We start from the raw sequence: 16,622 nt of genomic DNA, 5'->3' as shown, positions 1-16,622 counted from the left end.
CTCCTCTCAGAGGAAGGGAACAGAAGAGAGGGACAACAGGACTGAGGTCAGTTGACTTGTAGTCCAGTTACAGAAGTGATGTCCCATCACTTCTGCTGATGTCTGCTATCTGTTCATGAGAGGCAAGTCGTCAGGGTCCAGGCCACACCCCAGGGAAGCATGTGGCATGAGGACATGGACCCCGGAAGCGGGGGCTGCGGGCCTCCTCCCGGGCTGCCCACCGTGTCCGACTAATAGAGGAGACGGGCACCCATGAACAAGTGGGGCATAAGCTCATTATCTGTCCTTTGGTTCCTTGCCCCAGAAACCCTGTGTGTTCCTAAGACTAAGAGCCTCGAAGTGAGCTTGATTCCCAGCCTGAGAGAATTCTTCCTCCTGTTCCTCCCAGAAACTAAGTGCCAAAGAAGATGAGCACTTCCTAAAGATCAGTGGCGCGCTTGGCTATGTGAGGAAACACAAGTGTATTCCGCGGGTGCTGGCCTAAAAACCTGGCGGCAGCTTGGGCTCCTGCCCCCCTCGCCATATGACTTCCACTGGTCCCCCTAGAGCTTCTTCCTTCATCTCCTAATGAAGAGACACCCCAGTGGCTCCAGGGCTAGGGTTTCTCCTTCAATCACTTTCAAGCATCACCATCAGCATCACCTTCTTAGAGCCCCAAGGCATACAGTCCCCGTCCCCACTCGAAGACCCTCTGTGGCTCCAAACTCAGTTCTGGAGTTCCAGACCTCGAATTCTGCAGCCCCAACCTGCTCCCCACACAACTCCTTTGCTTGGGTTACGTGGGTCCATGTGCCTTGAATCGTCCTGCTTCCATGTCTCCACTCACCTCACCTCCTAATCCTTGCATGTTTTTCCTGCTCCTCCTCACCCACTCACATCCTGGCCATCCTTCAAGTTCAAGTTCATGCTCCATCTTCTCAACGATCCTCTCCAAGACCACTCCAGCCATCCAAAGCTGGACTTGGCAGGAGGCAGCCACATGTGTTCAGAGGGATCAGCTAAATAAAAGTACTTGTCAAAGTAAGCAAACTACTCCAAGAAAGTTGTCTGAGTTTTCCTCCCTAAACCTACAGCCCTGTCCTCAGAATCCCTACCTCTGGGTCAGCCTGGACTCAGCCTTCAGGCTCACCTGAGCCCAGAACCCCTCCGCACGAACACTGGCTACTCCCCACCCCCATGTCATAGGAAATGGCTTTCTCCCGGCCCCGCACACTTCCCGCTGCCCAAACATTCCCAGTTACACGGAACGCTTCCTTGTGGAGCCACATCTCCTTCATCCCTGAATGCAGAGCAGGGCGGAGACACGGTAAATATTGTCAGGAACAAGGAGGAAGGTGAAACCCTTCATTGATTGGACTCCCTGTAAAACCCCCCACCAAAGACGCTTTACTCTCTTTATATCCTTCGTGCTCCGAAATACAAAGTCCCCTTTCCAGTTACAGATCTCACAACATAAACTCCGCCCTATCCTGATAGGGAGGAAAGCACGGGGAGCCAGAGGTCCCCAGCGGACCACCACTTGACATGGCGCAGCTGCTGAGCCACGGAAGCTAGGTGCCTGAGGCCCCGTTTCCCAACAGTCTGGGGTGACACAGGCAGGTGCAGACAGGACAGGCCAACACGAAACTGGCCTGAGTTGGCGTGGCCCCCGAGTCCTCTCAGGAGTGCTTCCCACTGCCCGGCCGCGGCACGCGACACCCACATTGCTCACTGCACATTCTCTCTTGAACTTTACATTCTGCTGTTCTCTTTTTGCACGTTGTTTAGAAATAAACGCTGGTGCCCACATTACATTTTGTTTGAAATAGCCTGCCGCAAGGGGGACTTGCCCAGGGCTCTCTGAGCCACGCCAGACGGGATCCGGGCCCTTCGCATGGAAGGCAGAAGTTCCAGCTGCTGCGAGTTCACCAGTAAGGCGCGTGGAAGTCCACCCCAGCTCCCAGCACAGCCTTCGTCAACTGGGGGCCTTGAAAGGAGCCTCTTAACTGTTCTCGACTAAGGCTGGCTTTTCCAAAAAGCGCCTTATGTCAGACTTTTTGGTCTCAGGACCACTTCATACTCCTAAAACTTACTGAGCATCCCTAAGGAGCTGGCGTTCGCATGAGCTGTATTTGCAAAGATATTTGCTATACTAGAAATTTAAACTGAGACAATTTTTTTGAATACTTTTCAATTTGTATCAAAAACCACAATACAGATTCATTACATATTGGTGTAAATTTCACATTTTAAGAGAAATAACTATTTTTTCAAAGCAAAAATATCAGTGGGCAGAACGGCAACCCTTTGTATTTTCCGAGGCTCCCTAAAGGTCTGAATTAGGGGAGACCGCTGAATCCCCCCATCCTGCTTCTGCTTTCAATCTGTGCGTCTTACTGTTTTAGTTGCGGTATATGAAGAAAACTCAGCCTCAAATATGTAGTTGGAAAAGAGAGAACGGCTTTGTAACAGGCTCTTCCGATCACTGGGGCTGTTCTCTTTTATACTACACCAAAACTCAACAAATTTTTCTCTCTTAAAGGTTGGCTGCGATATAGAACCTGAAACCATATTAATTAATTCTGCAAACACTGTTGCATTGAAACCCACTATCATGCACTTTGAATATTGTATTTTTACCTCTTCATGAGTGCAACAACACACATGGGTCATTTGGAAAATATTGATTCACTGGGCTGTGCCGATCTAATGATACGTTGACACATTTCATGATACAACCTCCGGAAATCGTAGCATTAACATAACCGCTGACCTCACTCAGGAAGCCATCAAGCTCACAGGAGTGGATACCAGTTTTCTAAAATTCTAATTTTCCCTTGGAAGTTTCAATTTTACAACTGGCAACAAATAGTGTCAGTTATTTTTCTTGAAGAAACAGTCTCGCTTCATTTATTTTCAAGAAAATGTCTTGAAAATCAGATTGTGATCCGGATCACCGAGTATGTCAGTCAGTCCGTCCTTCCAGAAGCAACACGCCGCGCGGAAAGCCTGGATGAGAAACCCAGCCCCTTGCCAATGACCGGTGACATCTGGCCATGTGAGCGGAACTTGATTTGTACCTTGGAGGCAATTGTACTTAGTGGGAAAAAAAGGTTTTTTACAATGTTCGCAAACATTTCTGTTAATATAGCCAATGGATCAATGGTGATCTTAAAAGAAATGTTACAGTTTTTCATGGAATCGAAACCATTTTGATCATTTCATTCTCCTTCATTTAGTGATATTTTTAGAAGTCAATATAATGTTTCCTACACTCGTGGTTTTTTTCCTGTCTGAAGTGTGGGAGAATGGCAAGGGAGGTACGTGTGGCCACGGACCCTGGTGCCAGGCTCTCGGCATTGGAATCCTCGCTCTGTCGCTGCTTAGCCATGTGGGCAGGACAATTTCCAGTGGCTCTATGCCTCAGTCTCCTCATCTGTGTAATGGAGCAATAATAAAACCCCTGCTGGATAGTAACTGTGAGGACCAAGCAAGCTCTTGACGATGTCACGGTCACTGGAGGCACGTCAGCTGCAGCCCAGGGCCCCGCACTTGGTGGGAAAGCCGCCACCCCTGGCTGGCTTCCCCACCTACCCCAAGGCAGCATGGCCCACCTCAGGTGACAGCATGTCCAGGAATCCAGAAGAGTTCAACAACAGACAGCCCTCCTGTGTCTCTCCTCTTCCCGTCCATGAGGGGTGACAAGAGTGAGGAGAGAAAGGCCCAGCCACAGGCCCCAGTCCCCGAGCCCTTCAGTCTGGAAGCCTGACAGGGCCAGGAGAAGATGGCGGCACAAGGGTGCCCAGGACCCTGTGATCCAGGTTATCTGCCATCATCCCCCTCCGACGTGGGCACATGTCACAGAACAGGCAGCCTGGGGACTGTCCACAGGACAGCTCTGGTCCAGCAGAGGGGGTGACGCAGGAGTGACCTGGGGGGAACGGAGAGAAAGCTCCCACCACAGGAGGCAGGCTTCATGCCCGGAAGGCGGCGCCCCAGCCCACCCAACCCAGGGAGGGCCTCTTCACGTAGGAGCGGTAAGGGGCTCTCCCCCAGGTGGGGACCCAGAGCAGAGCAGGGGCAGATCTCCTCCCCCGAGGTACAGTATTTGGCCGAGGGTAGAGGACAGGCTGCTGGCCATCTTCACCTCAGTCGCTCAGTGAGGAGTGGAGTCAGCCCAGGTGACTCAAGTAGGAAGCACCTGAGAAACAGGGGATAATGCCTAGAACTAAAGCACAAGCACGCACGTGAACGTGGGATCTGGGCAGCCACACAGCCCCTCACTCCCTGTCCAGGAGACCCTTCAGCTGTGCTCTTACCCAAGAAAGTCCTGTCCTACCCGAGGCTTCACTCATGAAGAACTTAGCTGACCCTCACCTTGCAGCAACCTTAGACCCCGTCTGAATTTCTTTCGCAGAGATCTTTGTCAACACCGCCTAAGGCTATTTTCCTACTGAATGGGAGAAAATACTACAAGTCATATATCTGATAAGGGGCTGATACCTGAAATATATAAAGAACTCATGTAACTCAATAGCAAAAAACAGAATAACAAAACAAAAGGAAAAGAAAAAAGAAAAAATCCAGTTAAAAATGGGCAGAAGATCTGCATAGACATTTTTCCAAAGAAAACCTACAGATGGCCAGCAGGGACCAGAGAGATGCTCAACATCACTCATCATAATGGAAATGCAAATCAAAGCCACAGTAAGGCATCACCTCACATCTGTCTGAGTGGCTATTATCAGAAAGACTAGAAATAACAAGTGTTGGCAAGAGTATGGTGAAAAGAGCACCTTGAGCCCTGCGGGTGGGATTATAAGTAGGTGTGGCCACTGCAGAGAACAATATGGGGTTCCCTCAAATAGTTAAAATTCAAGCTCCCCTATGATCTAGCAATTCCCCTTTCTGAAAATTCATTCAAAGGAAATGAAATCACCAGCTTAAAAAGTTGTACCCCCATACTCTGCAACACTTATTTACAATTGCTGAGACACGGAAACCAGCCGGTGTCCACCAATGGATGAATGGGAAAGAAAATGTTGTCTACCTACAGAGTGGGATGTTACCCAGTCATGAAGAAGAATGAAATCTTGCCATCTTCCCCACGAATCGACCTCAAGGGCATTATGCTAAGTGAAACAAGTCAGACAGAGAAAGAGAAATGATCTCTCTTACAGGTGGAATCTTGGAAAAAAATTAATGTAAAAAAACCTGCACGTATAGATAACCAAGCTCATAGAGAACAAATGAGCGGTTACTAGAGGTGGGGGGTAGGGAGTAGGAGAATTGGGTGACCTGGTTTTGGTATTTCATTTGCTTGTTTAAATAAATTGAGAAGAGGAAAAAACAGAGCCTTCGCCTCAAGAATCTGACACTATAGTTGGGAGAGACAGATAACGAACAATAAACAGAATAGTAAGTAATTATATGATATGTTTGAAAGTACCATAAAAATCTATAAACACAGCCACAAAGATTAAGAGTTTGCAGATTTAAATGTGGGAAGGCTTTACTGAGAAAATGACATTTAAACAAAGATGTGTAGGAGGTGAGGAAGTTGTCTGTGTGAGTATCGGGGGAAGAACCTTCCAGAGGGAGGGACGGCCTGTGCCAAAGCCCGTGGGGGACGTTTATCTGACCAGAGGGAGTGCAGAGAGGTCAGTGGACCTGGACTGAATTAGCAATGGGGAGAAAATGGGGGGGGGGGGAGTGACACGGCACCCAGGACATTGTCAGGGCTTCACCTCCACTCACAAATGAGTGAGATGGGAGGGCAGGGGCGCTGGAGAGTCTCAAGCCCAGGAGTTGTAAGAGGAGGGTCTGGAGGCCATCACTGAAATAGCCACAGCCAGGGGCAGGAAGAACGATGAGGACGCAGCTTCAGTAACCAAGACCACGGAACATGGCGGCACCGGCCAGGTGGCAACAGGATAGGTGGTGGGAAGCGACTAGAACCTATACAAGGTTTGAACATGGGATCGGTGGGATTTTCTGGCTCTTTCCATTTGGGGAGAATGCATTCACTTCGGGGTTAGTCCAAGTCAAAAAAAAAAAAAAAAAGTCATTAACAATCACATATAGTCATATTAAAACAGTATCCCAAAAAAACAATAATGATGTTATTTTTCACATCACGTTGACAAAAATGGACACGGAGGAGCACATAGAGAAAGAAGTGCCATTTCCACCAGAGTGGAAATTGGGGTCTTCTTCCTGAAGAAGGACTTACGGAGTCTGTCAACAGGTTAGACGGTTCGCTCTCTCACCCGGCGCGCCATTTCCTCTCGCCTGCCGCACAGAAACATCCGCAGATGCCCAAACGGGCCAGAAAATGTTCACTAAAGGACATTCGCGCGACCACAGTGTCTACAAGAATGACCAACTGAAATTAACCCACGTGCTTATCGGTAAGAGATCGGCCAAGTCGGCTGTGGGCAGACACACGGCGGGTTACGACACGAGCTTGGAAATCCTGAGGGAGATGCGCACCTTCGTCTAGTAAGAGAAAGGCCTGGGAGGCACCCTGAGTGCTCGGTAGGAATTAGCTCCAGGAGAAGGCGGCTTGAGCAATTAGAATTAGAGGAGAATTATGTCCTTTTTGTCCCAGGTCATACCTCATTGTTCCTTCCCTTACAGAGTAAATCCATGCATGATATGTGTATTATCGATATATGCTTTTTTTTCTTTTTTAAGATTTTATTTATTTATTTGACCGAGAGAGAGAGAGAGAGAGAGGTGCAAGCAGGGGGAGCGTCAGGCCGATGCCCTTTTCCACCATGTGCTGAGAGGCTTGGGAAGTTTTATACCAGATGCCATTAGCCTGGAGATCAGAGCAGCCACGAGCACAAACAAAAGAGGGAGAAAGTCCAGACAGTCTCTGAAGTGAGTCCCATAACTAAAGGAGACTGTGCTTTAGAGCAGAGAATCTTTTAGCCACAGAAACCCAGAAAAACAGGGGGCCAGAAGAGAAGTAGTTCTGTCTCAGGAATGGGTTTTAACTCTCTGGTCCCCGTGGCCGGCAACCCCCAAACCCCCCGCAACAAAGATCGGGGAGAAAAATGTACAGAAGCCTAATGTCACTAAGCATTCAAATCTGCTCCCCTGCTCCAGGGCTCTGATCCCACAGTCACCAGGCAACCATCGGATTAAGGAGTTGGCCAGGTAGATTTCCCCACACAGACGGGGGAAGCAGAAGACCCAGCTCTCTGGACCCTTGGACAGATGGGGTTCTCACTGCAAACTAAGAAGCCGACATCCAGCGTAGACATCGGTGCTGGGAGCATGGCTAATCTGAGTCTGCCCCAGAGAGAGGGATCTGGAATTTGGTACACAGCCAGTCCAGCACTCCCCTCATGGGGGACTGTGAGAGTTTGCCCACCGTCTACACACGGACTGCTGGGTGACCTTCCACACAGCTGTCATCCAAATTAACTCTGTCCAAGCTGAGCTGGGTGCTCGGTGACACGCCGTAGCTGTGGGGGCGAGGGGGGTGCCACTGGGTCCGTGTCGGTGGGATTCTGTGCAGTTGACTGGCCATCACCTAAGCCAGCTGGCATGAGGGTAGGGTCCGTGTCTGGATAGGTACCCCCAGATGGCAATCTTCTTTCCCTCCCCATCCCTACTAGAAACAGTCTCAGGAAAGGCACGAGGCAGCCCCAGGCCAGTGTCATGTGTTTCTTGACTCCCAAGAAAGGAGTCCTCAGTACTGGGCAGGAAATCACATCCCTGGGGCAGGGCTGGCTTCCAAAAGGGTCTCCATCCTCCACCCATGATCTCTGCATCTGTGGTCAGGGACAAAAAGAAAGAGAAGGGGACCTGCTCTGGATTCTGGAGGGAGTGGCTGCCTTCAGGGCTGTGCTGAGTAAGGAGAAGAGAAACCGCTGGAGGATGACTGCAGAGGAGGGGCCCCGAGCTGGCGCCTGAGAAGAAAGTTCGAGAGGCAGTGTCAGTGACCGTTCACGGCTGGGCCCTGGTTAAAAACCACGACGGACAGCTCTCGGGACAACAGTGAGATGCCATTCCCCATTAAGTAATGAGCGCCACTTCCTGAAACTTGGTTCCTCCTGTTCTCATAAGCAGGGGCATTTTTTTTTCTCATTCAAAAGAGACAAAATACAGAAAAATCAAAAATAGATGCAGAAGCCATGAAATGCCAAGATGGGGATTTGCATCTGCTCAAGGTGACGCATTGGCAGGCCAGGTCCAAAGGGACCAGGAGACCCGGGAATACAGTCTCTAGAGCAGGACATGAGGGTGCTCTCACGGCGACACCTGTCACCCCACTGATCGCCAGCATTGACCGGGCTGATCTGGCTGACTAGGTGGGTGTCTCCCCCTCCCCTTACCACTCCATAGGTGTCCCTCCCAAAGCTGCTTGGAGGGAGAGGATGACCTTCCCCGAGAGAGGAGGACCCTTCTGGGTTCAAGGGTACAAGAGTACCTGTGCTCCTCTTCTAGAACCTCCCAACAAGCTCCAGACTTAGGAGAGTGTCGGGTAGTCAAGCTTCCACATGGGGTAGGAGAGCGTGGGGTAGTCAAGGTTCCACGACTCTAGACACATTCAAATGAGACGTGGCGAACCCCTCGCCCTGCGACTCCAGCTGTCTCCAAGGTGCTAGAAGCCTAGAGCCCAGTCTGCCCCACATCCAGCCCTCTGTCCTGACGCCTGAGGGTCTGGGCTCCGGCTCACTCACATTCACATCTCAGCACCCATCCTCCCCAATCAAGGGACCCTCAGGGCACAGCAGGCCACCCGGGAGCCCTTGTCATGTTGAAATGACCTCAAGGCCCACTACAGATTCTGCTCATTGTGGGATTTTTTTTTTTCCCTAATCACCTTCAATTCTTGAAAAATTCTCGAACTTCCAACCGTGTGCTGTGCATAGATGCTGTCCCTCTAAACACACGCCCTGTTACCCCATCTCACCGGTTCTTCTGAGGCACAAAATGAAGTCAGCTTTGGAAACCAGCCCCCGGAAGGAGAAGACCCCTCACGAACATTTCCCAAGGGAGGGGGCCTTGCTTACCTCCCACAACCATAAATCGGCAGCGAGCCGCCTGAACCATTGTGCTGTGTGCTTCCAAACAGGGCCTGTCACCATGGCAACACTCACATCTGTCATTACCTCAGAGAGAGAACACCTTTTAAAAGAAATCTACTTAGCAACATGTCACGTTAACTTGCATGCTTCTTACGGATTCGCTCAGGAATCCAGGCCTGAGTGCACTGGAATGAGGCCTGCCTCTGTGAACAATCCAGAAGGCACGGCCACAGCCCCAAGAGGCCTCTTCCTCGACCTGACCCCACCCGTCCTTGGAGGATCCAGGGGCCGGTGCCACCCTGAAGCCAGAGCGTACCGCCCTTGCACGCAGGGCAGGAACACAAGCCAGTCGTGAACAAAACCGCTGTCACCTTGGCATTGTACACGCCGAGTCTCTTAATCCTCGGGCCAGCCTATGCAGCAGGCGTCCCCACCCCCCAGCTACGAAGGAGCAGGGCTCGGCGCCCCTCCCCCACCCTGCAGAGCTTCTCAAGCCACACCTGGCTCCCAAAACACCATCCACACCCCGCGGATCTGCGAATTTTCCCAACAACTCAGAAAAGAGGATTTTTTTTTTTTTATCATCTCCATTTGATAGAAGAGAAAATCATCTTGGAGAAGCAAAGATCTGGCCCAAGCTCCCTCGAGAGGACAGTACAGGTGCAGAGATGCAGGCCTGCGTCCTCGGTGAGAGCCTCTGGTTGCCCCTCTCTGGACCCAAGGAGAGGCCACCCAGGACCCTCTTCCATCTGGTTTTGAAAGAAAGTCCAGCCTCTTAGACCAACTGAAAATCTGCCCAAGCAGGCTAGTCCATTGGCTAGGCCCTCCATTCTTCCAGACCTTACATGGAACTTTCTAGAGTCTTTGAGAGAAACAAGGACAAGGGAAGCACCTGGGAGGCTTTCACACACCAAAGTCTCCTAAGATCCTGTTAAAATGCAGGTGTCACTGGGTAGGCTGACAGTCGCCTTTCTTCCCAGCTGCCAGTCCTCGATCCCACCTTAAGGGAATGCAGACAAGGCCCCTCTGTTTGGAAGAAAAGATGCACTGTGAAAAGATGGGGTGTTGCCCCCAGGAGAACCCAGAACTATTGCAGGCTGCATATCAGACCCCATGCAGCTAAGGAACCCTCAGAGAACGGGAAGGGAACCCAGCTTCTGAGGCTGAATTCTAACCTTTAGGAGACTGACTCTACACCAGGGGCCTTCTCAGGCTCCAAAGTACTATGACCGTAGGATGTCTTCTTTCCTGATCCCCCATTGTCTGGCCTAGGACCTGGAATATGCTGGATACCCAATAAGTATGGGAGAAAGGAGAAAGGGAGGAAGGAAGGAAAGAGGAGGAAGAGAGGGAGGGAAGATTTGGTTAAAAAAAAAAAAAATTGACATGCAGCAAAGAAGACTCCGAGGTGTGATGTGTTTTATAAATTATGTAAGGCTTGCACTATCCAAGATGGCACGTAATGGCTATTCCATGCCGAATAATTAATCGATAGAAAGAATTCAGCCTTGCTCATGAAATTTTATGCATTTCTGTCACTCCGTGGGATCTGGAACCTCTCTTGCATATATTAACTACATCAGCCTTCTAAAACCAAAGAAACTTCTGGATATTGGAAAGATGTACTGTAGGATCTGCAGTCGTTATTTGTGCTTCAGTTTGGCTGGGTCCAGATTGTTGGTCAAACGTTATTCTGGAAGTTCCTATGAAGACGTCTATAGATGCAATTAACATTTAAATTGTTGGATTTTGAGTGAGCAGATTGCCCTCCATATTGTAGGTGGGCCCCCTCCAATCAGTTGAAGGGCTGAATAGAATGAGGACTGACTTCCCCCAAATAAGAGGGACATTGGCCAAAGATGGCCTTTGGACTCAAAATGCAACATTGGCCTTGCAAGTCTCCTTAATCATGTGAGCCAATTCCTTAGAATCTCTCATTTGCTTCCCCACTCCTTCATATATAATGTACATTATACACACGCACACCCCTTATTGGTTCTGTTTCTCCAAAAATCCCTAGCTAATACAGGGACGAAAAGAGACCTGATTTTGTAGCAGATGATAAACATGGCTTACCCCAAAAGATACTCAACTATAACACACAGACGGAACAGAGGCTGGATATACTCACGGCTGATGAATGAACAAGTCACAGGACATCTCCAAACCCAGGGGAACATGGGGCCGTGCCTTCAAAGCGTGACCATTAAACCCCTGCCCGCCCCCCACCCCACTAAACTCTCAGATTACACTTTGAGAAATACTGAGGATCAGGTTTCCTTGGAGGGACAGCCTCGGTCAGAATGAGGTGACCACCATATTCTAAAACACAATGAGTCCTCTTTATATGCCCTCCAAACCTTAGTCAGACCACACAAAACCCTATGTGGTCCTCTTGGGCCTATGAAATGGTAATTTTGTGTGGTTGATCTATTACCTACTTGAGCCTTGTCCTTTAGACCACGTTGAATGAAATCCCATTAATGCCCCTAGTCCTCCCTATTCCCGAGCCCTCTCTCTTCCAGAGTCTCTAGAACGTTCTCTGTCTCACCATCCCTTCTACACTGGCAGCAGGTTGGGGCTGGGTGAGGCTGGAGTGCACTGGGTGGGCGGGGAGCGAGTCCTTCTTCTCCCAAGCCTGGGCCCTGCGCCACACAGATCTGGTGCTAACTGCCGCCTCTCTGGGGCCGAAGGCAGGACCCAGATGAGGGGGTGCCAGGAAGCACCCATGCCTTCCCCTCTCATTTTCACCTCTACCACTGCAGGGCCTCATTCTTTGTTGGAAAGTACTACAGAAATACCCTGAATCCCTGGCTCCTGAGGCACACGAGCTTCTGGAAACTCTGGGGCCTGGCCCGCCCCTGTGTTTATTTACAGACCCTCCTGCCCCAAGAAGTCAGGGACCAGAGCCATCCTGAGGGCAGGGCCACACCACATTCACGGTCTCCCCAGGGCCCGACAGGAGGCGCAAGTGAAGTAGGTGATGAGGACGTGAAGAAAGGAAGGAAGGGAGCTGTGGCCTGGCCTAGACCACTCCCCCCAGGTCACCCCCTGGTCACCCACGGATCTGCCCCCCACCTTCCATCTGAGGCTCTGAGGCCAGCCCCGACCCATGGGGAAGCTAACCCACACCGCCCTTCCCTGCCGCTGCCGCCGACTCAGTCGTGACCATGGCTTCTGCCACCCGCGTGAGCCCAACCCGGCCTCCACCTCTCCCACCGGCACAGCGGGCAGAGTCCCGGCCTGGAAACCAGCTCCGGTGCTCACCCCCTGAGCACCTTGTTCTCCAGCAGCCTCGGTTTGTCCAAAGCCCTGGGCTGGCCAGAGGGTACACCACGGCCACGTGGCCCCTGCACCCTTCCTGAGGCCACACGCAGTGACCTGGGGCTCTCCCGTGGGCACTCGCACCCCAGCCCCAACCCTGCCTCATCTTCCCCACTGGCCTTCGGGAGCCTCACAGCTCCCACACTCACGCACCACCGATAGGGTAAGCCCTCGGCTATTCCCCCAAACGCTCACTCCTCCCTCCAACCAGAGGACCTCACTGGCCAAGATCCGCCACGGGCCAGGGGGCTCTGGACCCTGCAGCAGAACCAACATGAATGGGCCTGGGAAAGCCACGCCGGGAGAGGGGGAGAGGGGAGGCGCTGACGGCTATGTCTGGGAGAGAAGCCACCCGTGGGACAAGATGGCGCCAACTAGGTGACCAGGCCCAGCTCTCTAGCCAGGCGTGCAGGGAGCGATGTAAGGACCTAGGAATACAACACTTTACAACCTCATTCATGATCGTTTAAGTGGCAAATACCCTTACAGAAGACTTCTCTTTGGTTTTACTGAATAATTACTATTTAAAGAAAGTCGTGCCCTCATACACACACACACACACACACACACACACAGCAGACGCTACATCGGACTTGTGTTCCTAGGGAAGTTCAAGCTGGGGAGAAAAGGAAGATCACTGGAGAGAAGAATCAACGGCTTGAGTCCAAAACCCAAAAATGACCCCAACTCTCAGAAATCCTGTTTCAGTGGAGAGCAAGGCAGCGTGGGCCCGCCCTCCGTGGAGAGGAGGGGGGGTCTGCTGCTGGGGTTGCCCTCACTCAGTTTGCTTTCCTCTCAGCCGGGAGGGTCACCCACCCACGAGCAGATTCCTACTGTGGGGACAGACCCGCACCACGGACCCCAAGCCAGAGGCAGGCCCTGGCTTTGAACCCTCCACCAGGGGATTCTTCTCCCTGAAGGACCAGGAAGCAGATGTAATTCCAGGGGCTTCCCCTTCTGCCCAACACCCCAAAGATGGGGGCTCACGGACACTTTGGCTCCTGGAAGGCCTCCAACGGTGTGGTGGCTGCCTCCAGGGACCCAAGTTCTGGCTTCCCGGGGGCCTGAGCACTCCCTGGGGTCAGACCCCAAAGCCAGCAGCCCCGGGACCCGCGTTCATGGGCACCAAAAGTCACCGGCAGCCCTCGGCCGTGCGGACCCGGCACCCACACGATGCTCGCTCAACGCCGCGCCCGCTGAGAAGCCCGACATTTCCTTGAGCAAATCAAGCGCGGATTTGGTACCTTCAGCATCTGTAGAGATGTGAGGCTTTTCCCAGCGGAAGGAGCACGGCAGCGTAAACCCCAATCCTTCCGCAGCCCGCAGAGTAGCCATCAGAACAGGCGGAAGGCACGGGGCAGTCCGGATAACTGAGCACCACTCTTCTTCGTTCCGTCTCGTTCCCTCCTTTGTCTTCCTCTGCTTCTCCCACTTGCAAGGCCAGAGTCTCGTGTTTGAAAGCGGCGGAGCCGTCCAGAACTGCTCCTGGGACAGGGAGGACACGCCAACGTGGGACAGATGACATGAGTGACGAGCCGTCGGATCGTCACCTGACCAAGGAGGGAACTCGGCCCCGATGGGACGCCCCTGCCCACGTACCCCCCCAGCATGTCCCCCAGGGCCCGTGAGACCAGGCGGTTGGTCGTGAGCCTCCTGGGCTCCCGCAGAAGCAGCAAGGACTTGAGCGAGGTTTCTGGCTTCCGAGGCTCCTGGCCCTGAGAGAGGCATGTCTGCCATGTGGGAGGGCCGGCCGCCGCGGGATTTCCTGGGGTGACAAAATCACAGCCACAGAATGAACATGTCCCGGGCCCCGCTGAGCCAACAGCTCTGTGTTCTCCACCACGGATGAAGCCAAGGGTCTGCACTTCCACCAGGGACTCCTAGTTCATGCGACACGGGCACCGCTTCCCCAAAAACATCCTACACCCTCCGGTCTCCACGTGGCCTGACCAGGCGCCATGTCAAGTCTCCTGCACCCCAAGCTGAGAGCGGGAACAGCTTCCTTGCTCTGCCTGCCCTTCCCTCTCTGATGCCCGCTCCCCTGTGAAGCCACAGTCCCAGGACGCCCTGTGTTCTGACCCTGTCCCAGTGCCCTCCTCCTAACGCTTGCCTCCCTGCCTGAGTACCCCCCCAGGGCCCAGGACATCATGGGGTCCCCGCCGGCTCCCCGACCAGCCCACCAGCACTGCCCACAGCCTTGTGTTAGCCTTCACTGAGCCTCATACAGGGTGAGATGGCAAGTAAATGTTTATTGAACAAACAGATCGGTCTTTACTACTTTCCTCCAGGAACGCACTTGCTCCAAACACACAGCTTGTGACAAAACAAAACCCAACCAGATCTCTTGCTTGATTCCAGTTTGCAAGCTGCGTGCATTTCCATGTCCCCGAGCCTGGTGCCAGCCTTTCCCCTCCTCTCCCGCGGCTTGACGGCCACCTCCTCCAGGAACCCTTCTTTGATTTCCTCTTATGCATTCCACAAACATACCTTGCGGGTCCACCCTGGCTCGGCAATTTGCTAGGCTGAGAACAAGCCAAGAACAGGCAGGAGGGGTCCCTGCCAAGACCCTCAAGGAGTAGCCAAATGTCACAGTGATGAGTGTCCCCAGCCTTTCCCAGTAGCTCCACCAGAGTCCTTCTTCAGAGCATTTCACTCCCACGTCCCGGAATTACATGGCACACACGGAGCACACACGGAGCACACGTGCGCATGAGGCACAGCGCGGCTTCTAACAGGCAATGAGCACGTGGTGAACCCACGCACTTACAAGGACGAGTTCCTCCAGAAACTTTCGTTGAATAAACAAAGCATAGAAAGAAACGTCAGGGGGATCTGGGTGAGGCTAAGAAGGAAAGCTAACACCCACCAAAACCACAAGGAGATACCACGACACCCCAGTCGGCATGGCCAAAACGCGGAACCCTGCCAACACCAAGTGCTGGCGAGAACGGGGAGCCGCAGGAACGTCCCACGTCACTGGCGGCAACGCAGAATGGGGCAGCCCCTTCGGAAGACAGTTTGGTGATTTTGTATAAAACTAAACGCACTGTTGCCATACGAGCCAGCAGTCGTGCTCCTCGGTGCTTCCCCCAAGGAGCTGAAAACTTACCTCCCCATGAAAACCTGCACACGGATGTGTACGGCAGCTTTATTCCTAATTGCCAAAACGGATGCTCCCAACATGCCCTTCAGCGGGCAAGTGGCTAAACGGCAAAACACCCAGACAACAGAATATTACTCAGCGCTGAAAAGAAACGAGCTACAAGTCCTACATGGGTACCTACATGGGTATTTCTAGGTAAATTAATCCAATCTGGAATGACCATATACCACATGATTCCAACTCTCTGACATTCTAGAAAAGGCAAAACTCTAGAGAGGGGCTTTAGCCAACCACAGCACGGGGGCCTGGGCCGGTCATGCCAGCAGGCTACACCCCACTGAGGACCTCAAGAGACAGCTGTTGAGGGCCCTGGGCCTAGGCATGCACAGCCTGGGGAGGGATGCTGGCCGGCAGCCTCCGACGGTGGGGACATCCTGGACGGGACGAGAACTGGGGACAGCGCAGGCCCCGGTGTCCGGCTGCCTGGGTACAGATGTGGCCTTCTGCCTCTTACAAGTTCGGTGACCTTGGGCACCTTATTTCACGCCTCCCTGCCTCAGTTTCTCCATCAGGAAAATGGGGAATCACACTTTCTATGCTGTAAGACTGCTGTGCCATCCACGGGGGTGACAATTGCAAGCACCCCACAGAGCTGGGACATACTAAGCCACCCATGGGGGGCTGGTGTTCTCACTATCAGCTGTCACTTCTCCAGCCCTGTGTCCCGCGCGCCGTGTACCTCGGCGCGCCTCGTCATCCCACCAGCATGATGGTCTCCACGCTCAGAGGATTTCCCAAGGCCACCGATGTAACGAGAGGGATCTGGACCGAGGACCCAAGGACCCTTGCCTCCAAAACTGCCGTGTGGCCCTGCGTTTGGGGGTGAACAGTCTTTGCGGCGGCAGCATCCGCCCATTGGGGAGCCGCCCGGCCTCGCAGACCAGCGCGTTTCTCAGGTGCCTGTGGCCTGGGAACAGTGAAGTCTCGGCTGCAGGGGGCGGGTGGGGGAGGCTGGGCAGAAAAGCCCCAGGTAAAGTCAGTGGAAACTCGACCGACAGGCCTGCACCTGGTGTTTTTGCATTTCCCAAAACAGCTGAAGGGATTGTGTCTGAAGCTTCACACCCTAGAGGAAACCAGAGTGTAGCCATCGGGGTGGCTGGACTGGGTCCCAA

Source organism: Mustela lutreola, chromosome 9, assembly GCF_030435805.1.
Source record: "Mustela lutreola isolate mMusLut2 chromosome 9, mMusLut2.pri, whole genome shotgun sequence".
NCBI lineage: Eukaryota > Metazoa > Chordata > Mammalia > Carnivora > Mustelidae > Mustela > Mustela lutreola.
The sequence above is the reverse complement of the archived record's forward strand: the minus strand, read 5'-3'. Positions refer to the sequence as shown.